At 37.7% G+C, this 25,214-nt stretch overlaps 1 long non-coding RNA gene across 5 annotated transcripts in view; it reads left to right on the top strand.

The window, feature by feature from the left end:
- Positions 1–25,214, top strand: part of LOC102161640 (uncharacterized) — a 729,975-nt gene that overhangs the window by 639,794 nt on the left and 64,967 nt on the right. For 4 of the 5 annotated variants that reach the window (XR_014831263.1, XR_014831265.1, XR_014831261.1 and 1 more), the window contains exon 1: positions 14,112–14,245. The exons of the other annotated variant lie outside the window; for it this stretch is intronic. This is a non-coding gene — a long non-coding RNA (uncharacterized LOC102161640). Of the gene's footprint in view, positions 1–14,111; positions 14,246–25,214 lie in introns of those variants that run through there. 5 annotated transcript variants of the gene reach the window in all.

Raw genomic sequence — 25,214 nt, forward strand, 5'->3', positions numbered from 1 at the left:
ACTGCCAGGCTACAGCTGTACCATAATGGGAACTCCCTCATTTTCCTTTCATTTCAACCAAGACAAAAAACACCTAGAGACAGATACAGTGGTAACAGGTACTGCTTTTATTTACAAGGGGCATCTTAGGAAGTAAGTGAGATCATGTGACTTCCCAGATCGACTCCTCTGAGTGCTCCTTATCTCATTCTGAGTAAATGGCATGACCTGTGTCCAAGTCCTTAAGGCTCTGCATGATTTGTCCCCCCACCCCACTGTGTCTCACCTCAACTACTGCTTCAATCCCTGGACCACTGGCTTTGCTCCAGCCATGTTGGTCTCCTTGCTATTCCTGGAACAGGGTGTTCACGCCCCCATCGTAGTTAGGCCTTTACCACTGTTATTTCTTAGCCTAAAAAGCTTTTGCTCTGCATGGCTGCCCCCTCTGCCTTCTAAGTCTTTACTCCAATGCCAGCTTTTCAGAGAAGCCGTTCTAGACTACCTTTTCAAAATTTACATCACTCTTTATATTCCTCTTTCCTCCTTGTTTTTCTCCTTCAAGCTTATCACTAATAACGAATTCATTTTACTTATTACGTTGTTTTGTATTTCCCCTGCCATAATATAAAAGACTTTTTCAAGGACTGCATAAGAACATTGCTGCAATGTTTTGTTCACTGCTGTTTTCTTTGTGCTAAAACAGTACCTATGTCATGTAATTGAGGGATATAGAGAATTTTGTATTTCCTATAAGGTATCCCCTGCTGTGCTACTAGGGTAAGAAAATATTCATGTGCTTTTATTTCAAGTGTTGACAACTTATTCATCATTGATTTTTTGCATTAATTTCAATATTTAAAAAGTATATCAAAATATTATTTATACAATGTGGTACTACCTCACACCAGTTAGAGTGGCCATCATTAACAAGTCAACAAAAAACAAATGCTGGAGAGGGTGTGGAGAAAAGGGAGCCCTCCTACACTGTTGGTGGGAATATAAATTGGTACAACCACTATGGAAAACAGTATGGAAATACCTCAGAAAATTAAATGTAGAATTACCGTGTGACCCAGCAGTCACACTCCTGGGCATATATCCAGACAAAAATTTCATTGAAAAAGATACATGTACCTGCATGTTTGTCACAGCATTATTCACAATAGCCAAGACATGGAAACAACCTAAATGTCCATCAACAGATGAATGAATTAGGAAGATGTGGTGCATGTATACAATGAAATACTATTCAGCCATAAAAAAGGACAAAATAATGCCATTTGTAGCAATATGGATGAAACTAGAGACTCTCATACTGAGTGAAGTAAGTCAGAAAGAGAAAGACAGACACCATATGATACCACTTATGTATGGAGTCTAAAATATAGCACAAATGATCTATTGACAAAACAAAAAAGATCATGGACATGTAGGACTTGTGATTGCCAGGGGGTTGGGGGAGGGAGTGGGATGGATTGAGAATATGGGGTTAGTAGATTAAATCTCTTGCATCTGGAGTGGATGGGCAATGAGATCCTACTGTATAGCACAGGGAACTATATATATAATCACTTGTGATAGAACATTATGGAGGATAATGTGAGAAAAAGAATGCATATATAGATATGACTGGGTCAATTGCTATACAACAGAAATTTACAGAACATTGTAAATCAATCATAATAAAAATATTTTTAATAACTATGAATTTTAAAAATTATTATTTATATTGGTTACTGAGATTTTTGCTCTCTCTTCAATTTTTTTGTCTGAGGAAAGAGTCTCACTTGTCTCTTTCCTCTCACTGTAGTCCTGACCCTTAAGAAAAAAGGTTTCTTGATCTAGTACTGGGTTTGACAGGGAATCAGTCTTCTTTACTGAGGGTCACCTCAGCTCCTTCAAAATATTGTGTTTGTTTTGTTTTGTTCTGTTTTTTCTTTTTACCTTTTCTAGGGCCACACCCACAGCATATGGAGATTCCCAGGCTAGGGGTCCAATCGGAGCTGTCGCCACCAGCCTACACCAGAGCCACAGCAACACGGGATCCAAGCCACGTCTGCAATCTACACCACAGCTCACAGCAATGCCAGATCCCTAACCCACTGAGCAAGGCCAGGGATCGAACCTGCAACCTCAGGGTTCCTAGTCGGATTCATTAACCACTGAGCCACGATGGGAACTCCCTCCTTCAAAATATTGATCTGTGCTCTGACGAGTGCAGAAGTGGGGAGAGGATGCAACATTTGCCAAGCTTGCTTTAAATTGGAACCCTCCACCAAAGAATATTTTGTGAAGCTGGGACACCTTGATCTTTCAAAACCAATCATCTTTTTTGTTCTTCTCAAGTTCTATATCTTTTATAGCCTTTGTAAGAAAATAAAAAACTAGTTTTGAAAAAAGAGTTAAGCATAAAGCTAAAGAATATAGATACAGTCAAAGGCACAAGTGACACAAGTTTATTAACCAGAGTTGTGAAACATGATTTGTATAATTTCTTCAATATGTGTACACAGGAGTAGCTGAGGTGAGCCTCTGCCAGCCTGGAGATGGTACCTACATTACCTCAGTTCTTTACAGGTCAGAAGCACAGCTCCAAATTCTTTCAACCCCCTCTGATCCAGGAATTATTTTGATATCCACAAGGGAAAGAGTCCTTTTTGCTCAAACATAAACAAACTCACAATATACATTTGAAAAACATTTCAGGTTTACAAGAGAATAAACAGAGGTAAAATATACATTTGAAAAGAGATTAGATATACATTGGAAACCAAGAGGAGTCAAAGTAAACAAGGTAATGTATACATCTATAAGGATATTCAGATACACTTTTGAAACAAAGGAGAATTACAACATATGTTCAAAAGAAAAAAGGGATCTTTGGACTGAGGGGATAAATTATTGGTTGAGGTTTTAACTTTTGGAATACTTGACCTAAATTTCTCTTGATTAGGGAGGGATTGATTTTGATTTTCCCCACCACTGCTCCCTTAGTGGACAGACAAATCATTGGGTTATCATTACACTGTAAGAGACATTGAGAGAGGAGATCAAGGTAATAGTCTGGGAAGGAAGGCCTTCCTCCTCAGGAGCAGGAAACTACAGTTGTAAGCAGGGTGAAGACTGAGGAATCCTACCGTACGTATCACTCCTGATTTCCCTGGCCATTCCAGTAGTCTTGAGGTAATTTGCTCTGCATCTTCCCCATTCTTGCAGATTCATTCTGATCTTCACTCATTCTTGGGTGCTACAGATTACCCTCCTTTTATTTTTCTTCTAGTCTGTGATAGCACTTGCCTTCTTGTAAGGAAAGCCTTGGGGCATGGAGAGAATATCCACAGTGTAACTAAGCAGGGGCATAGCCTATGTAGAGTCAAATCAGTTTGCAGTGGGTTGAAGGACCCTAACCTCTCAATTGAACTTGGCTTTGTTTCTCTGTTACAAGAAACAAAAGTAGGTAGGGCCATGAGAAGCAGATCTGCAGGAACAAATCCAGTAATTTTTTTTAATGCTTTGTAACCTTTTTTTTCTAAATACAGCATCTGATTAGGATAAGGAGAATAAATTTGAGGCCATGGCATGCTAGTCTGGGTATACACAAAATTCATGAAAATCTAATCTGGTGACAATAGGGAAGATATTTATAAGTCTGTGATTGAAAAGTCTAATGGTTGGTTTGGTAAAGCGTTAGAGTTATAAAGAGGCAGTTTAATAGGAGATAGAAAATCTTTTGTTAATAAGTATAGTTAAATAGAAAAATTTTAAGGTTATTCATCTTATTAGCAGTTATTGTATTTGTTTTCTGTTTCAGCCATAATAAATCACCATAAATTAGTGGCTTAAAACAGCACTCATTTATTATCTTATATTGCCATAGGTTAGATGTTTTCTCTGCTTCAGATCTCACAAGGCAAAAATCAAAGCTATATTCCATTCTGGTGGCTCTAGGACTCTGTTTCCTTGCTGACTGTTAGTGGAGGGCCATCCCCAGCTTCTTGAGTCCACCCTTCTTTGGCTTGTGGCCTCCTTCATCTTCAAGGGCAGCAATTACAGGGAAGGTCCTTGTCTCATTTCTCCTGCCTCTTCAGTTATATTTCTTTGACTTCAGATGGGGGAGGCCCATTGACTTAGCTTTGAAAAAGTTTAAAAAAAAAATCTCCAAAGCTATACTAAGCTACAAAAAGGGAAAAAAAAATAGGAATTATTAATGTATTTTTCCAGGTAACAGCAGGCCTGATTACTCTCATATGATAGATGTAAAAAATTAATGTTTAGTACTCCAAAAACTATTTAAGGTGCTGACGAAATAAAGTGAAGATGACACAAACAGATAGAAAGATAGCCCGTGCTCTTAGATTTAAAGAATCAGTATTGATAAAATCATCATACTACCCAAGACAATCTACAGATTCAGTGCAATACCTATCGAAATACCAATGGCAGAACTAGAATAATTTCAAAATTTGTATGGAAACACAGAAAACTCTGCATAGTCAAAACGATTTTGAGAAAGAAGAGCAGAGCTAGAGGAATCAGGCTCCTTGACTTCAGTCTACACTACAAAGCTTCAGTCATCAAAGCAGTATGGTACTGGCATAAAAACAGAGACATAGATCAATGGAAAAGGATAGAAAGCCCAGAGATAACCCACAAACTTATGGTCAATTAATCTATGACAAAAATGGCAAGACTATACAATGGAGAAAACACAATTTCTTCAATAAGTGGTGCATGGAAAACTGGAGCGATATTCCCACAAAGAGATACTACCTCACAACTGTTAGAGTGGCTATTATCAAAAAGTCTACAGCTACATGTAAAAGAATGAAATTAGAATATTCTCTAACACTATATAAAAAATAAACCCAATATGGATTACAGACCTAAATGTAACACCAAATACTCTAAAACTGCTAGTGTTCTGCATAGGCAGAACACTCTTTGACAGAAATTAAAGAATTTTTTTTTTGATTTCTCTCCTAAAGCAAAGGAAATAAAAGCAAAAGCAAACAAATGGGGCCTAATTAAACTTAAAAGCTTTTGCACAGCAAAGAAAACCATTGACAGAATGAAAAGACAACCTACTGAATGGGAGAAAATATTTGCAGATTTTATGACCAATAAAGGATTAATATCCACCATTTATAAACAGCTCATACAGCTCAACATTAAAACAAACAAACAAAACAAAACAAAACAAAACATAAAAACAAAAACACCTGAGGGAGTTCCTATTGTGACTCAGCAGGTTACAAACCCAACTAGTATACATGAGAATGTGGGTTCAATCCCTGGCCTCCCTCAGTGGGTTAAGGATCAGCACTGCCATGAGCTGTGGTGTGGGTTGCAGACTCAGCTCAGATCTGGCATTGCTGTGGCTGTGGTGTAGCCTGGGACTCGTAGCCTGGGAACTTCCATATGCCATGGGTGAAGCCCTAAAAAGACAAAACAAACAAACAACCCCACAAAGAGATACTACCTCACAATTCTCAGAGTGGCTATTTTCAAAAAGTCTACAAATAGGTGTCCCCCCTGCCACGCCCATGGTGCAATGGGTAATCTAACTGCAATGGCTCTGGTCACCACAGAGGTGTGGGTTCGATTCCTGGCCTGGTTCAGTGGGTTAAAGCATCCAGTGTTGCCTCAGTTGTCATGTAGGGAAACATATGCCGCAAGTGCAGCCATAAAATAAAAATTGTAAAAGTCTGCAAATAACAAATGATGGCAAGGATGTGAAGAAAAGGGAAGTTACATTCCCACTGTTGGTGGGTAGGAATGTATATTGTGCAGCTACTGTAGAAAACAGTATGGAGCTTTCTCAAAAAACTAAACATAGAACTACCATATGCTCCAGCAATTCCACCCCTGGGTATACATCCAAAAGAAAAACAAAAACACTAATTTGCAAAGATATATGCATCCCAATGTTGATAGCAGCATCATTTACAGTTGCCAAGATATGGAAGCAACCTAAGTGTCCATCAGTTAAATGGATAAAGAAGATGTAGTATGCATATACAATGGAATACTACTCATCCATAGAAAAGAATGAAATTTTGCCATTTGCAAAATGGATGGATTTGGAGGGAACTATGCTAAGTGAAATAAGTCAGACAGAGAAAGACTGTGTGATATCACTTACATGTGGAATCCAAAAAATGCAACAAACTGGTGAATTGAAGGTTAAAAAAAAAAAGCGGTCACAGATCTAGAGAGCAAACTAGTAGTTATCACAGAGGAGAGGGAAAGGGGGAGGGGCAATAAAGTGGAAGGGAAGTGGGAGGCATAAACTATTAAGTGTAAGATAGGCTCAGGCTCATGGGGAATATAGCCAATATTTTGTAATGACTGTAAATGGAAAGTAACCTTTAAAAATTATATTAAAAAATTTTAAAATTAAATGAAAAAGCCTCATAAAAATTAATTGATTAAACTTGTTTGGAAAAATCTAAGCATTTGTATACTATTCATCAGACATGCATTTAGTTATATATAATTAAATCTTAACTAATGAGCAGAAGAGAATTATGGAAGTGATTTTACATATTCTGGAAAAACCTGGAAAGTTTTACAGTGTTGGCAATGGAAACAAAATATAGCCCCTCAAATTAGAAAATCTATATTCTAAATAGCTTCTGTCTTTGAGGTCCCCCCAGGATTATAGACATGAGCTATAAACTTTCTAACTCCAGTCTCTGTTTCTCAAATAACTTTTTGTATCATCACCAAACTAATTTTTTAAAAATCAAATTCAATCCTCTTTCTTGCTTTTAAATCTTGAATGGATATTCTTTAGATACTCCTAAACAATATTTATAGTTTTTTCATGCTCTGCATATCTAGACTCATATCCCAAGGCTCTCTAATGTATACCCTAAACCCTAACTGTACCAAGCTTCTTGACATTCATGACGTGTGTCATGCTTACTCATAACTCATGCCCTTGCCAAAGTCACTCCTTGTTTTGATAGACATGAATAAGGATATCTGCCATTCCTTTTATTATTTCAATATTCAACAAACCTACTGTGTATCTGCTTGGTGCCAGACACTGAGAATACAGATCAAAAACACACTTGTTCTTAAAAAAAAAAAAAAAGCATAAAAGAAACTCAAAAGACAATAGAGTGAGAATGGAGTCCGTGGTAGAAAGAATCATGGTCCCCCTAAAGATATCCACATGTTTCCTTGCTTGGAAAAAGGGACCTTGCAGAAATGATTAAATTAAAGATCTTAAACTGGGAAGATCATCTTCAATTATAGTGGTCCGAGAAGAAGATGTGCTGATGGAAGCAGGATAAGAGAGAGATGCTATGTTGCTCACTTAGAAGATGGAGGAAAGGGACTAAAACAAGGATAACACATGTGGGTGGCCTCTTGGAGCCGGAAAAGGCAAGGAAATTGATTCTCCCTTTGCATGTAAAAAAAAAGGATATACCCTGTTGATGCTTTGGTTTTAGCCTAGTGAAACCACTGTTGGAACTCTGATACACACACTGGTAATGGAGTACATTTGTGTTGTGTTAACCCACTAAGTCTGTGATAGTTTGTTGTAGCAGCAATGGAAAACTAATACAGGGTTTATAATCAAGTATATAATTATTGCATGTCATTGATTTCAAGGTAAACTTTTCACCCAAAATTAAACAGCAGTGAAATTGGGTAACATCTTACAGTTGCTGTAAGGAAGCACTTCAGGGGGCATCTAGGACATGATTGAAATGATCATTGCTTGTCTATCAAAATTTGCAGAATATCGAGTTCCCATTACCTCAGCAGGTTAAGGACTCAACATAGTGTCCATGAGGATGCAGGTTCAATCTCTGGTCTCACTTAGTGGGTTAAGGATCTGACATTGCTGCAAGCCGTGGTGTAGGTTGCAGATGCAGCTTGCATGAATCCTGCGTTGCTGTGGCTGTGGTGTAGGCCGACAATTGCATCTCCAATTCAGCCCCTTGCCTGGGAACTTCCACATGCCACAGGTGTGGCTATAAAAAGAAAAAAAAAATTGCAGAATGGGTATCAGTGGCTTGGAAGAGAGTCCAGAAAACAACATTGGACTATATACTAAGAAGAAATGCTTCATTACTAATGTTTTGATGGAACAGAGGACACTACTCTGTGAAAAAATACAGGCACTGATAACTCCAAGTAGAGATGTGACTCTGAAAATTGAAATTAAAATGTGAAAAAGGTATATAGGAAAAAGTTTAACCAGTTTATTTTACTGATATTTATAAACATATGCACTGGAAGTTATATATTACAAAACATATCTAAATAAGTCCATATGAGCCTTTTCACACATATTAAATTAAAATTCAGGAGTTCCTGTCATGGCTCAGCAGAAACAAATCTGACTAGCATCCATTATGATGCAGGTTTGATCCCTGACCTTGCTCAATGGGTTAAGGATCTGGCGTTGCCATGAGCTGTGGTGTAGTTTGCAGATGTGGCTTGGATATGGTGTTGCTGTGGCTGTGGCATAGGCCAGCGGCAACAGCTCTGATTCGACCCCTGGCCTGGGAATCTCTCTATGCTGTGGCTGCAGCCCTAAAAAGACCAAGAAACAAACAAACAAACAAACAAACAAAAAACATTAAAATTCAGTGTGACTAAGCATTGCATGGTAGTTTAATTTGAAATGTTAGCTCTTATATTTGTTGATATGTGATGACTGGCACTATATATGAGTAATCCTTTTGTTACAGGTTAATTGTCTACACCCCTCTATCACCACCATTCATATTTAAGGTCCTAGGGGTTAGAATGTGACTTTATTTGGAAATAGGTTTACTGCAGATGTAATTAGTTAAAAAAATGAGATTCAGTGGGCCTTTGATCCAATGTGATTGGTATCCTTATCAACAGAGGAAATTTAGACCCAGAGAGAAACACACAAATCCTAATCCCTCTGTCTGTCCTAGATATTGACTGATAAATTGAGGAGAAGTTTAACTGGGAGAATGTCTGAGGCCCTTTCTCTTGCCATAACTGACTGGATGCAGAGAACATGGGGTAGTACTTGCTCCTGGCCAAGTGGTGGTCTTCTCAGATAGGCTGTCCCTGTGTCAGCTCAGGGCTTGCCTGTGTTATGTGAGTACCTCAAACCGAGAGGTGAAATATTAAAAAGCCCATCTAACCCACAGCTCGGAACCATATTCTCTAATATATTTTATTAACTCAAAGGATGGATTTCGACCTCTGTCTGCCTGACTTCTGTGTTTGTCAATTGGTTTTGCCAGGCAGGGAGAGGGAGTGCCACTTATGACCTTAGTGATCATCAACATAGGTTCTCAAGCATGGCATACAAAAGAGAGATACAAATTCATCAATAGATTAAAATGTAAAGTAGAAGTACATAAAAAGGTGAAGGAGGTATAAAAGAGGGTAGAGGTAAGTCTTCTAGGGAAAGCGGGGAAAGGTTTTGCAGAGGAGGTGAAATTTGACACTAGAATGATGACTATGAATTCTCCAGACAGAGAAAAGGGTGAGGACAACCTAGGATAAAGGAACAAAACAAGAGAAGTCAGAACACACAGGACGCAAATACAGAGCCAGGCATTTTCAGAGAATGTAGGAAAATAAGACTGAACTGGAGCTCAGATGAAATGGAATGGGTTTGGGGCAGGATAAAGTAGGAAAGGTGGTTGAAAGGAACTATGAAGCTTTTTAAAATAAGAAACAAAATTAAGTTTATAGTGTAGATAGAAAATTCTGGGAGCAATGGAGCTAAAGTATAGGACGAGCGAAGGATGAGACCAAGCATGGTCTGGGAGATGATGTAGAGGATTTGCTGATAACGATTTGCTTTAAAGTAGTGATGGTGGGTGATTCCAGGGGTAGTGACACATCAGGCACTCGGGATTATTTGTTTGGGATTATTTCTTTTGAACAAATGAACAGAGAAGACAGAGTGAGGTAAACTTTTAATAGAATGATCTTTTAAAAATTTTGCTTGTAAAAATATTTACCATTTATAGTCTATATGTTCAAGATACTACAGTTTGGCTAGGGGTAGAATTTATATGGCCAGGTTAGTAGAATAGACATAGTACTCTTGTTCTGGTAGCTACAGTGAAACAAAATTCTCTCTCTCTCTCTCTCTATCTCTCTCTATATATCTATCTATCCATCTGTCTATCTGTCTATCTATCTATCTATCTATCTATCTATCTATCTATCTATCTATCTATCTAGGATGAAACTGAGCCTCATAATTGGAGAGGCTTTTCCTCAAGAAAGAAAATCTGCGTCTTCCTAAATGTGCTACTTCAGGATCGCGAATGTTGAGGGGATGGCAGAGAGTTAGATGGAAGGAGAGGTCTTTAGATGGCTAAGAAAGTTACAGTGATTTGAGACATGCTTGGGGATAAAAACCCCTACACATCAAAATAGAGCAGAGAAAGAAAAGACGAATTATCAGTAATATGAAGTGTACAGAGCATCATGAGGTAAGGTAAAAACAAAGACTCAGTAGAGGCTGCTATAACTGGGTAAAGCACAGAATTTAGAGCAAGTGGGAGAAAAGTTAATTGTCAAAATCTATGCTGGAAGAGAACAGGCATTGGTGAGTGAAAGGTTGGAACTGTCATTGGCAATTGAAAGGAAAAGGAAATTAAAATGGAGAAGGGGGAGTACAGGGAGAGAAAATTCAAACTCACAGCATCATTTGCCCATATTTTATTGAGTAAACCATTAAAGCTGGAAAGCTGGATGGCATGCATATTGCCAAGTCAAGAAATCATTTATGTGCCTTTTAGAATCTAATGCCTCCTGGTCAAAGTAATAGTGAATCTTTTTTTAAATCTTCTTTCTGAGACTATAAGCCAGGTGGACATGTTGGCTTTTTAATCACTTTGTAATTTATCTTAGTATTTTAAAAGAGGCAGTGCTGTTTTCTGCCTGGCAATATTAATATTATTTTTAGAATAATGATGCTTCATTCATCCAATAGTCCTGATAGGCTACTGTTTTTTGTTAATCATAGCTCTTTGCCTTTCCAGGTTTTTTTTTTTCTTTCTTTCTTTTACATATAATTTCTACAAAGTAGTAATTTAATAAAACCAAATCTGTTCCATTCACAGGAATTAAACTTATACCTGTAAAAGCTGTTCCCCCAAATTATCTTTCAATACCTGGGATGGTTTTAACATTAGACATTTCATTCATGAAGCAGTAAGTTTTTCAAAAAACAATCTCAGCTTCACTTCCATACGATTTCAATTGTTTACATTAATATATCTGGGGAGGAGTTTCCACGGTGGCACAGTGGGTTAAGAATCCAACTGCAGCGGCTTGGTTTGCTGCGAAGGTGCAGATTCGATCCCCAGTCTGGCACAGTGGGTTAAAGGATCCAGCATTGCTGCAGCTGTGGCGTAGGTCACAGCTGTGGCTCACATTCAACCCCTGGCCCAGGAACTTCCACATGCCGCCGAGTGTAGTCATAAAAAAATTATGTGTGTGTGTGTTTGTGTGTATATAGATACAGATAGATGTGTATATGTGTGTATATATATCTGGGGAATATAAATATGTGGAACTTTACTCATTTTAAAATTTATGATGGAAATTAATGTGCTGTAACTATTTCCAAATACTCATTATATGAATATCACAGGAGTTCCCATCATGGCTCAGCGGAAATGAATCTGACTAGCATCCATGAGTATGCAGGTTCAATCCTGGCCTTGCTCAGGGGATTAAGGATCCAGCCTTGCCGTGAGTGGTGGTATAGGTTGCAGACACAGCTCAGATCGCACGTTGCTATGGCTGTGGTGTAGGCCAGCAGGTATAGCTCCAGTTTGACCCCTAGCCTAGGAACCTCCATATGCTGTGGGTGTGGCCCTAAAAAAAGACAAAAAAAAAAAAAAAAAAGCATCCATGAATATCCTATAGCTCAGTATTTTGGAGGAATGATACTATTCTTGGATGAGACAGTGTAATTTGATCATTAGAAGATTTTCTAAAAGACGCAGAATTAATTTTAGCAACTATTTTCTACACAAAAAAACAAATTCTAATATATGATATACATTAAATTTTTCTCCCTTTTTTGTAAAATATACTGGCATTCCCTATAATACACTGAATTAGATATCAGTCTAGATTTACAGAGCTTTCAGAATTAGAAACAAAAAATACTTAGATTACAGTTCTGCATTTTTCAAGATGAGGTTCTATAATAAGTTATTCCTGAGAAAGTCTCCTTTAAAAATATTTTATGGTTAAATGAGTTTGAAAGTTACTAAATATGACCATATTTGGAGACCTGCAATGTTCATTTGAATATTCAAGCCTTTAAAAAGTTATTTTATAAAGTTGCATTTAATTTTCTTAACCCAGTGTTTCTCAAACCCACTGGATTACCGGAAATGTTTCTTGCTGACATCTTGTACTACACAAATTGGGAAAAATTAATCCATAAAAACTCAATTAAGGAAACCTAACATGATCCTCAGAAAATTCAAGGAATCATCTCAAGGTGGCACCACTAGTTTATACCAGGATCTAGAATAATTCATACCTTTCCAAATTATCAGTGACTAACAGTGAGTGTTACCACTGGTATAGGGACATTATAATTCTTTATTTTTTAAAAGTGCTTTATAATTTTCTTTTAAAACTCTTGATAATCTAATGAGAGAAGGTGGTGTATCACACAACCCTTCTTTCACTTTTCTCACATCATCAATGATACCACAACATAGCTAAGTGACAAAGGGAGAATTTACCTCTACGCTCTCATTCATCTGACCAAACTGAAAATATCCCCTTCTTTCATCCACATACCACATTTACTCCAGTTCAAAGACACAGACTCCCATAACTCCCACACTTTCCCTTTAATCCATCTTCCCGCACACACATCTGAGAAACAGTTCTTCAACTTTGGCTCCATGAGTTCCTGATGGGCTTCAGGGCTCCTGTAAAGTGCTGCTCTATCTAATTGTATGGATGCCACTATATGATTACATTCTTTTTCAACTACTTTTCTTGGGGTGTGAGTGGAGATTATTCCTTGGTCTTCCCCTTCATCCTCATGCTGTGTGACTTGGGGCTCTGGTCAACATGAACAATGATCCTTTGCAGTGAATTCATCACATGAAAGGAGTAGATACAGAGCCTGGACATCAGAGTTTCATCATAGAATGGACACTCATTGTTTGCATATTAGCATCTATCCCATCAGTTTCTGGCAGCCATGCTCATTTGGATGGGTCTTCATCCCAGGTCCAGTGGATAACATATATCCAATCCTTTTGTGTCATGAGTCAATAAGACTCAATTTGTGGACTTTTATTCTGAGCAAATGGAAAGGAGTGCTCTTTCCTATAAGACACGAATCTGAGAGAATATTGAGCTGAAATAGCTAGTCATTTTTTAACTATGAGGGAAGAATCTTAGAAAATGCGAAAGGAACCAAGATAGCATAAAGTGAGTCCAGTGGATGGTGAAAAAGAGAGAAACTGGGTCCTCTGATATAGTCTGATCATGTAGTTCTTGAAACTAGTCACCTTCAATTTTTCACATATATGAGCCAATAAATATTCCCTTTAGAAAGTTTGGGGGGTGCATTTTGTACTATTTGCAACTGAAAGTCCTAATTGAAACATTTGAAACATATCATCTATTCTACCATCACCTATCTTTGTGCCTATAGGGTCTTTAGCTGCTCTTAGGTGGTACCGTCTTCAAAATAAAAGGGATAGCCTTCTGCCTAGATGATCTCTAATTGCCTTAGAGACGTCATTTTCCATGGCTCTGCAGTGGCTTGCAGCAAAGTGAATGGCTTTTGACTTTCAAGTCTGGGTTCAGAAATTGTTACTGATCCTCCCAAGTCAGGGGTCAATAAGGGATCTTCTGCCTCATGTCTTTCAAGGAGATAAAATGAAACTGAGTTAGGTTCAGAAGCAAAGGAAAGCTTCATTCTTTGACCAGAGAATGGGGAGGTGTGAGCTCACACTCCAGGATGTGGGAGGGCTGCTTTATAGGAGTCTCTCAGTGGGGAGGGGGGCGGGGTTCTCCAGGATGGCCACAGCTGTGTGGCTCGTCCTCTAGATGGCGATGTGGGCGCAGCCGCTCTGCTAAAGGCCCCGACGCCGCCCCCGACGCCGACGCCGCCATCTTGTATTGCGGTTTGTGCAGCGCTTCTGCCCTCAGCCAGCCCACAGCTCACCCACAGCTCACCCACAGCCAGCCCACAGCTCACCCACAGCCAGCCAAGCTGAAATGCCAGGGCAGCCATTTCCCACCGGGAACTCAGGTATGAAGTGGCTGGGGTAAGGCCACTGCCTAAGCAGCCAATGGCAAGTGAAATGCGACTAGACAGAAAGGGGAAAAAAAAAGGTTAGACTTTATTTTACTACCCAGATTCTGTTTACTTCCTAGAAATTGTTAATGGGCTCTGCTGGTGGCAGATATATTCCTTAAAAATTCTTTTCAGGAGTTCCTGTTGTGGCTCAGTGGTAACGAACCTGACTAGTATCCATGAGGACGCGGGTTCCATCCCTGGCCTCTCTTAGTGGGTGGGGGATCCGGCATTGCTGTGAGCTGTAGCATAGGTGGCAGACACGGCTCTGAGCCTGCATGTTGCTGTGGCTGGGGCATAGGGCGGCGGCTGCAGCTCCGATTGGACCCCTACCCTGAGAACTTCCCATATGCCACAAGTACAACCCTAAAAAGCTAAAAAGAAAAAGAAAAAGGAAAATTATTTTTTATTGTGCTAAGAGGTATGGAGGGCTTTTACTTGAAAAGAGTTTCCACAGTTCTACTTGTTGACCCTCAGGTTAAAGAATTAGGGTTAATATATTTTAATTTCTGTGTCAGAAAACAATTCAGTTATTTATGAACACGTGACTTTGGGACTACTCAGCCAGGTCTCTGTCCTGTATGAAGCTTGAGAAAACAAGAAGCCAAGAACATTAGTTCTTTTTAATAATGTTTGGTATATATTCTGATTTTTCAGACACTATTTGATTCACTTAAAGTAAACATCCAAGTTTTAACTTCTACCCTGACAGCAGAAACAAAACAAAATAAACCAAAACAATAAATTCCTGGCAGATGAGATGATTCCCTCTCTCCCGCCCTTCTTTCCTTCCTTCTATTTCATTTAGGGTTACAAGCGTTCTGTAAGTTATCAAAGAACAGTGCAAAACAAAGATACTTTAATGGAAACTTACAGTCTAGTAAGGGAAATAGACATAAATAACCCAATGAGTGATTATTAACATAATGATGTTTTCTTTGAAGGAAATGTGAAAGGTGCTATGCAAGTGTGAAGTGGGACAATTGATGTGGCAGAGAAGAAAGATTGTGTCATTTGAGCTAAGGTCCCCAGCAAAATTTGAAAGTAAATAGTGAAGGGGCTACAGGTGCTAACGCAATAGGCAGAGGGAAGAGTGTGTGTGGCTCTGAGTCAGGTAGGAGCATAGCATGCTTAAAGGATTAAAACAGAACAGTCTAATGTGGTTGGAGTACAGACAGGAAGAGAAAGAGGCCAGCGCTGAGCCTAGAAATAGTCAGGGACCGTCAGTCACGTAGGACTGTGCCTGCTACCTTAGAGTTTTAGGTCATAATCCCAAAGGCAAGAACAGGACATTAAAGTTGAAAACTGACAGGGGCACCATCAAAGTGGCATTATAAATGACCTCTTTTTAGTGTAAAGAATGACTTCAGAGGATGTACTGAAAGTGGGGTGTATTGACATCAATGAGAAGATTGTAGCAGTACTTCAGATGAAATAATGGGGGTTTTTACTTGGGGCATGTGGGATGGGTGGGAAGGAAATTAATCAAACTATGCTCATTAGGTAAGTGGAGCTAATTTCCTGAGGTTTTATATCTCATTTACCTTTGAACTCTTAAGAATCTAACCCAATGCCTAATTTTAAACAATGAAAATAAATCTTGAATTTATATTTAATAATGATGCATGTACTATGTAAGGACAGTTGACTCAGGAGATAATTATTTAAATAAACATTGACATATTCAACTCAGTCATTCTCCTTCCTTTAGAAAATGTTAATATAGGCTTAGTAAAACACAGAATCGAGTCATTATCATGTGTAAACAGCCAATGTGGCTCATTTCGACCCAAATCCCTATAGTCAGACTGTATAGACAGTCACTGGCTATGGTTTTTGGTTTAAGTACTCAGAGTTCCTTGCTTAGATGATGACTCTTCTGGAAACTATTCTAAATTCATTTACTTTAAACATAAGGAACTATTTCCAGGAAATAACAGTGTTTTTGGCAGGAATTTTTATCACAAGAAACTCAAACATTTTACAGAAAGTAACAAATAAGTAGTATAATTATTGCATACTTAAAGGGAATTTCAATTTTAATTAAATTTCACCCCCTATTTTTAAACAAATCTTGTAAAAATATCCCCTCCCCTTAAGATAGTTGTAATTTTAGGGTAATATCCTCTAACAAAAGCCAGAGTTATCTGTGATCCGGGGTAAATGTAACATCTTAAATGCTAAAGTATGGCAAAATTCAATGACTAGTAGTATTTTAGAGCTGAAAATGATCTGAAACATTTTAATGAATAGATTTATGGTATTTCTTTCTCTGATATATATATATGCTGAAAAAAAACCTCTCTCTTTTTTGATATTCGTAAGATTTACCTACAATAATGGACAACATTTAACAGAAAGTTATGTTCAACTGTTTAATTAGCTCCAAAGGTGAAATATCAAGCCATGCATGCATATCTGCAGGAGACCAAGAATTTCGGGTCTCCATTAATTTATAATCCCTTTCCACTCACTACAATCATTGGTGCAGCCTTTATTTTGTAGGATGTTATGTAAAATTTAGTCAGAAAATATACTGATTTTCACTGATTCCCAAATACATACTGAATGTGTCTTTATTAGGTTAAAAAGCTTCCCCAAGGCTCTCTGCAGGCACACTGGATATCCAGAAAACCCCTCTGATCCACCCTCAAAGACCAGTTGTTTCTGTTCTTGTAGGCTCTGTTTTCTAGTTAGAAGGCATGTCACCCCTTCCCATTTCACTTCCCAAGGAACTGCATTTCACCGTGCACACTGAAATTGTTAATTTTTTGAGTCAGCTTTGCTGGTGTTTTACCAGATAGATGGTAAAAACATTAACTCTGGGTGTGTCTGTGAGGATGTTTCTGGAAGAGATTAACATTTGACTGAATAGACTGAGGAAAGATGAGAATCATCTAATCCATTGAGGGCCTTAAAGAAACAAAAAGGGGAAGGAAGGGCAGATTCTCCTCTTCCCTTGAGCTGAGATGTCCATCTTCTCCTGACCTCAGACACTGGAGCTCTTGGATGCTCAGGCCTTGGGACATCAGGACTTAACAACCAGCAATCCTCCTGTTCTCAGGCCTTCAGCCTTGCACAGGGCTTCCCTGGTTCTCAGGTCTTTGGACTCAGATGGAACTATACAATCAGCTTTCCTGATTCTCCATCTTGCAGAAGGCAGTTGTAGGACTCCTCAGCCATAATCATGGGAGCCCATTCTCATCATAAATCCCCTTTATATATCTATCTATATCCTCTTGGTCTGTTTCTCTGGAGAACCTAATCCACCTTAGCATCACCTCTGAGCAGCTGAAAGTAATGTCATCAAGGCAACCCATTTGGATGTCATTACATGCAGTCTAAGATCTAATGCTAGTTGTTGCCAACCCCCCTCTTGTTTCTTCTTATTCTTTGATGCCTCATACTTCTCCCACTTTGCTAACTGGCAGGGTTGTTTACAACCTCTTCTCCCCAAAATTTCCCCCCAATATATCTATAGGATTTGTCACTTTCAGTAACTCCCCAAATACATGGCATTTTTTCTCTTGATATAGTTTATTTCTAATAACCATGTTCTAATTCAATCACCTCATTTTTTCTAATAAGAAAATTTAGACATAAAAAATGTAGGTGACTCACTCAAGATCAAAAGTAAATTAGGGGCAGGACTGGAACTGCAGTGCACATTTCTATGTTCTGAAAAAGTGTACTCTCTGCACACATAAGCAAATCAGGATTTTAAAGGCATAGTGCTAAGAAATAAAGTTAAAAGACATATTGATACAGATAACAAAACACCACTTAAGTGCAATTTCAGGCATTATTAATGTGTCACTCAGTACACATTAAATAAGTTAGGATATTTTCCTTCAGGGTGGAGGAAAGGTAGTGGGAATAGATCATGGGGAAAAGGTGTAATAAATAACTAAAATCTTGAGAGAACTTTTGCATGGATCAAATGTAATAATGAGCCATGAACTGAGTTTAACTTTTTATTGATTCCTTTCTTGGGTTGGTCTTTTATTGCCAAGAGTAGAGTTGTCTTTCTGTCACTTGTAACCCATGCAATCCTACCAAATGTACTTGTTTCTAAAACTTTTACACGGTTTGTAAAAATCAGTTGGTCGTCTAAACCAAATGAAGCATGTAGACCTCAACTTGGCAGCATGGGAAAAGGAAAGAAGGGTGCCGAAGAATATAGAAGGAGGGGGAAATACTTCCATCACATTTATAGCAGAAAATCATACTATTTTTGCCAGTTGATGTAATGACACATGAACTCAAAACCTAACTGTGGATTAGAATGGTATCTCACATAAAATGACATACCATGGACCAATGTAGGCACAAATAAGTTGTGTGTGTTTTTGCCAAAAGAAAAAAATTCAATCCAGCAAAAAGAAGAGCCTTTGTTTTTTATTTTGTTCAGCATATTTGGAAAACAGAAATAAATATGAGGAATATACGTTTAACTGACAAAAACTCAATATATAAATAAAGATAAAAGGCTTTAAATAGCATTGGTTTTTTTTTTAACCAAAACAATATATATATTCATCTCCCACATGCACTGTTTCAAAGCATGCATTACTTTATTCATAATATACCTCAGTAGTACTATTTCTCCTTACAGTGGATCAAATCAATACAGAGGACTCTTGACATATCTGAGGTTACATAGAGAATGTTACTGCAAAGTCTCAAAACTAGTTCTAAAATATTACCCAGATGTCTACGGTATGATAGGAAATTAGTTCCCTATTGAAGAGAAAAGAAGTTTTAACTCATAGCTATTTTCATGGCCAATTAATCCTCTCTGTGTGCTTTAAGATAATTTATAAATTAAATGATTGAAAGTATAGATGCCATACCAAAAGATTCACTATTACAGAGCTTTAAAAATTAAACAGTCTCTCTCTCACCTTTCAAACACATTTTCACCTCTGAGTGCATTATCTCTAATCAAAATAACACTTTTCCCTGGAAAATGCTGCCTCTAAATTTTAAACTATTTTCTAGTTTCCTTTTAAATTGATCAGTTAAGCTAGCATTTTAAATCTGCTTCCAGAAAGATATAATACTCTAATTTTCCAAGACATCTCCTCAAATATGTATATTTTATAATGTTTAGTAAAGCTCTGGCACCAGCAATGTTGTCCTTTGACAAAGAAACATCTGAGAGAAAAGTTTCAAAACACGGGAAAATAACAAACAAAACAAGTTTCAATGGCGACAAAGAAATACTGGAAATTCCATTTTGCCATTGAAACTAGCCTAATACTGTAAGTTATATTTTATTACAGCCTTTTATATTATTATACGTGCATGCTGTTTCTTCTATTTATGGTATTTCAGGGGTCTTTTAGATTCCCTTCAGGCCTAACATACTTCACTTTTTGGAAATAAGTTTGCACCAAATCCTCTAGCAGAGTCACATACCCCCTAATCACCCTGTTAAATACTGTTAAAATGTTCATATTTTATATGATATTGTAATATGAAACAGGAAAGAGGCCAAAGGATATTTTTGCTAGAGAATGTAGACACTTTGGCATGTTTTTATATTCCCAAATGCTATTTCTTTGCTCAGAGATTATTATCTTTAAAGGCTTTTAAGGCCAGTCTTTGGAATTGCATTGGCTTTTCTATTTAAATCCACTAGTTTGAATTGAAAAATGGTACATAAGAACATTCTCCTCAGTCTCTTTTTTATATTTAGTAAGCAAGGGCAAATCATTTAGCATCTCTAAACCTTGATTAAGTTACCTCATTTGCCAACCAAGGCAAATCCCCCTATTGGGTATATTAGTTTTTTGAAAAAACAATTTGTGTAATTTATGTCTATGATCCAAATAGTAAAAGTTGGGATCCAGAAGTCCCTTTCAAGATAATTTAACTCAAAAACTCTTATCGCCTGTGAGAAAACTGTGATGCTGATATGCTAATAATGAATTTATTTTACACAAAAAAGAAACTAAAATGATTTCAAGAATATTTGATTCACTACGAGCCTTTATTGTGAAGCTCTGAGGGGTTACCTCACCTTTTTGTAGAATTATTCTGTAGCACTTAATGGATGCATATTTTCAATTGTCTCTAACGTAATAAATCAGAAATGCTTATTAAAACATGAGGTAAATAAACGTCGCCTTGAGCTTTGTGTAACTCTGATCTAAAACCCATAAACTACCTAGAATTTATTAACACTATAATTTTTGTCTTATATTATATTTCCATTCCTGAATAAAATGTTATCTCTGCAAAATTATTAAAAGTCATATAGATTTGTGCTGTTTCTACCTTTTCTTTTTTTTTTTTTTTTTTTTTTTTGCTTTTTAGGGCCACATCCGTGGCATATAGAGGTTCCTGGATGCTAGTCAGATTCATTAACTACTGAGCTACGAAGGGAACTCCTGTTTCTATTTTTATGGTAGAGAAACCAAGATATGTTTAGCAACATGTTCTAGTTCAAATAATTTATTACAAATTAAACTCAAGTTTCTTTGAGTACCTGGGAAAACTGCAAATAATTTACTGTTCACTTTTTCTTCAGTCACCAAAATGATTATCTTGGGAAAAGAGAGTGGGCTGTTCTAGGACAATTTTGAAAGTACCTCTTGTCAATAAGCAAACACACAAAAAGACCAGGAAAATCTAGTTGAGATATCACAGGTGATGGTTCCTGATTAAACCTGACTATAGGAATTCTCAGTGACAACCAAAGTGGACAGGAGCAAAAGCAAATCACGACACACTGGCCAATATGACCTTTTTGGTTTTGTTTTAAAATATCTTTTTTTTTAATGTTTTATTTTTAAATTTTTTGACCATACCCAAATCATGTTGAATCCGAGCCACAGCAATGACAACCCTAGATCCTTAACCCGCTGAACCACAGAGGAGTTCTGCTGTGCTCTTTTTGTTATATGTTATGCTTTTCTCTTGCTTAGAAATTTTTGAAAAATGGCTTATAATAGGCTACATGAGCACACACTTCTTTTTTTTTTTTTAACTAAAGTTATCCTGTCACTCCACATACCAAGAGAAAAAGGGAAGGGATACAACATGTCTGCCTTTTCAGACTCTGGAAGAGATACTCTCCTTGCACCAGGGCCTTTGTGCTTCCTCTATTCTGTTTCTAATACTTCTGTCCCCGCACTTTTCACCTGGCTAAGGAGTCAACAGAATAAATAGGTGAGGTTTCAGTTTGAATGTCACATCTTCAGGAAAGCTTTCCTTAACTCCAGAGTCAAAACTACATTCTTCTAGTCAGGCAGTCTCAGTGTGCCCATTTCTACTGCTTGAGAGCAACTGTGTGTTTGTTTAATATCCAGTTCTTCAACTATACTTTGAAATATACAAGAACACAAATCTTCTTTGAGTGTCATTATTTTATATCTAGAGTATTACATACCACCTGGATTATAGTGTTTAATCAATATTTGTTGAATAGATAAATTGAAAATAATAATATAATGTAATATATTTAATGCTCAAAGAGGTTAAAACTGCCATAAGAGGATCAAGGAAACAGAGTTCTAAAGAGAGATATTAAGAGGTCAGGATTTTTTTTTCACCATTTGAGATTAGAGTAGCTATTTATTTGATATTTCACATATAGTGATTTTAGGTACATGAGCTAAATTTCTGTATTCCTTTCATTTGTTTTTATCTAATTTTTGATGTCTTAAAATTTTTCATAGAAATATATTTTATTTTGCCCCAAATATGTCTAACGGGGAACTAAAAACAAATTATCATTTTTCTTTAGGCTTGTTGACAGTCACTTCTATTTGATGGGCATTAGCCACAACCCAAGTAGTATTGAATGAGTTTTTCTTAGGATTTATTCAGTCTGTCTTGAAAAAAGCACATCTGTTTTTACCCCCACTAGCTGGTTCCAAATGTAAGGCTATTCTTAAACCTTAAAAATCTTAAATCCTTAAACCTAAAGTCTAAACCTAAGGCCTTAAAGCTAAAAATATAATAACCTTAAAAATCAGAGCTGACTGTAAGTAGTGACATGGTGAAAGCATGCAAAGGACATACATGAAACTAGGACCAGCAGGTCCCATTGTAGCTCAGCAGGTTAAGAACCCAAAATAGTGTCCGTGAGGATGTGGGTTCAATCCCTGGCCTCTATCAGTGGGTTGAGGATCTGGCTTTGCCACAAGCTGCAGCATAGGCTCCCATTGACACTTTGATTTGACCCCTAGTCCAGGAACTTCCACATGCTGCAGGTGCAGCTGTCGGGAGAAAAACAAACGAGACCTACAGGAGTGTGGAGGTTAACATCTCAGGGAGCTCAGCCCATAGGAGAGTCAGCTTGGGCTAGTTGCCCACCAGATTTTAGCCATGACTGCAATTAAAGGTAAAGGCAAATTTCTGAAAAGGAGGGATAGTCATTTGACTTCAAAGTTTGCAGAGGTGGAAGATGCCATTATGTTCAATATAAAAAAATAGTGGTGCAGTCAAGAATCTGACTAATAACAATACTAGTGAATATAACAATTTTTTTTTTTTTTTGTCTTTTGTCTTTTTGTCTTTTGTTGTTGTTGCTATTTCTTGGGCCGCTCCCACGGCATATGGAGGTTCCCAGGCTAGGGGTTGAATCGGAGCTGTAGCCACAGGCCTACGCCAGAGCCACAGCAACACAGGATCCGAGCCACGTCTGCAACCTACACCACAGCTCACGGCAACGCCAGATCGTTAACCCACTGAGCAAGGGCAGGGACCGAACCCGCAACCTCATGGTTCCTAGTCGGATTCGTTAACCACTGCGCCACGACGGGAACTCCAATATAACAATTTTAATGAGTCTTATTTGTTAAGCTCTTACTATATACCATGTACTCTGCTATATGATTTACATATATTATTATTTTTCATCTTTGCAATAACTCAGTTTTTTTAGTAAAGGACCATGAGTGCATAGGCTTGGGTCACATACTCGGATCACACCACTGGTGGTGGCAGAGCTGGTTATCGAAACCAGGCATTCTGATTCTAGAGCTGTGTTCTTTAGCTTGCTTAACCACAATGTGATATACATTGATTTTTCCTGTTTCTAGAGACACTTGGGGCATCTTTATCACATCTCTTAACTTATAAGTCTCCTAATGACAAGCACTGTCCAGTCTAAATCCATGGACTTTTTATGGGCCGCTCTATCTGTCCTATAGTCTTGATTTTCAAATAAGTGGCTCTGAGCGTGATAATGAATTGTTCTGTGGTGACTTTTGTCAGAGGTTGTTAGGTAGTGATGAAAAGAGCTCTTTTGTCAAGGGAGCCAGAAGGACTGAGATAAAGGATGATTTTTAAGTTATGCTAAATATGTAATATCTTCCAATGACAGACTTTTACCATGGAAGGCCTCTAGTTTCAAAGATAAATTGACCTATAGTTGAAGGCAGAAGAACTATTAAGCACTTTACAACTATAATTTCCTTGGTTGAGTAAAATTTTGTTCCATGAGAAATTTGACTTATGTTCACCTCTAATATGAAGAACAGAATGTACATGTTATTAAAATTTTTATAATGAATAGCAGTCTTCAAAATTGTTCAAAAATAAGGCACAGAAACCTTGCTAGATCAGGACTTATGATGTCACTTTCTATATTGCTTCATGTCAGCCTCACAGCTGACTGTGTGTGGCTCCACAGCTCCCTTTCAGAACTTCAGAGAAGGCCTTCTCTTTCTTCCCCATGATGGCAACCTTCCTAGTTCTCACCCCTAATTATTCTCTTGTATACTTAGTCAAGCGGAACATTTTGGGTTACTTTGACTCTACACTCTCTTATACCACCCTCAGACCAAATCAGTTTATTCTACCTCACATATTTTTTGAACTGATCCTTTCTTTTCCATCCCTGGCATCACCGTATAATTTCATCATAATTTTTTTTGCCTTACTTATTGGAAGTGTTTTCCAGTTCATTTTCCTGTGTCTTTTCTTATATCCATCAAATCAACCTTCAAACTTCCTATCACAATAATTTTCCTAAAGGGCAAATTATTTCATACGAATTCCTTTTCAAAACCCTACAATGGGGAGTTCCCGTCATGGCGCAGTGGTTAACAAATCCGACTAGGAACCATGAGGTTGCGGGTTCAATCCCTGGCCTTGCTCAGTGGGTTAAGGATCCAGCGTTGCCGTGAGCTGTGGTGCAGTTTGCAGGTGCGGCTCGGATCCCGCGTTGCTGTGGCTCTGGCGTAGGCCAGTGGCTACACCTCCAATTAGACCCCTAGCCTGGGAACCTCCGTATGCCGTGAGAGCGGCCCAAGAAATGCCAAAAAAAGACCAAAAAAAAAAAAAAAAACAAAAAAAAAAACCTACAATGACCGTTTGCCTTTAGGAAAGTACCACCTCCTTAGCATTGCATATAAGATCCCCTATGATCTGGCCTCTGTCTACTATTCTCCTTCTCATCATTGAGAAGTTTATGTTCTAGGGAATTTTGAATTTCCTGAAACTGCAATACCTTCTCTCATTTCTGTGCCTTTTTTTCATTTTTCTTCCTTTTGCCTAGAATATGCTTTCTCACTTTGTCCTAAAAATTCTTCTTCATTCTCCAAATGCCCTCTCAGAGGTCTGTTCATCTCCATAAAACTATCCCATTTTTTTCCCCTGAGAGAATTATTTTCTCCTTTTCTTTGTCTGCATATGTTGGACATATAACATGGTATTTAAATGTCATAAAGATCTTTTTCTATGTAAGCTACTTGACATGACATAGCATGAAATTTTCGTTTTCATTGAATGTACTTTAAGAATGCATGCTCCAGAAGTAGACTGTATCAGCTCAAATCTTGGCTCTGTCACTTACTACCCCTGTGATCCTAGACAATGTGCTTTATCTCTCCATACCTCAATCTCCTCACCTAAAAATGGGGATATTAGTAATAACCTATTATACTTGAGGCCCCAGATTATTAAATGA

This window comes from Sus scrofa, chromosome 16 (assembly GCF_054392235.1).
Source record: "Sus scrofa isolate SSC_HxYL_T2T_F1_AM1 chromosome 16, Sscrofa_HxYL_maternal_Yorkshire_Landrace_v2.0, whole genome shotgun sequence".
NCBI classification, from domain to species: Eukaryota; Metazoa; Chordata; class Mammalia; order Artiodactyla; family Suidae; genus Sus; species Sus scrofa.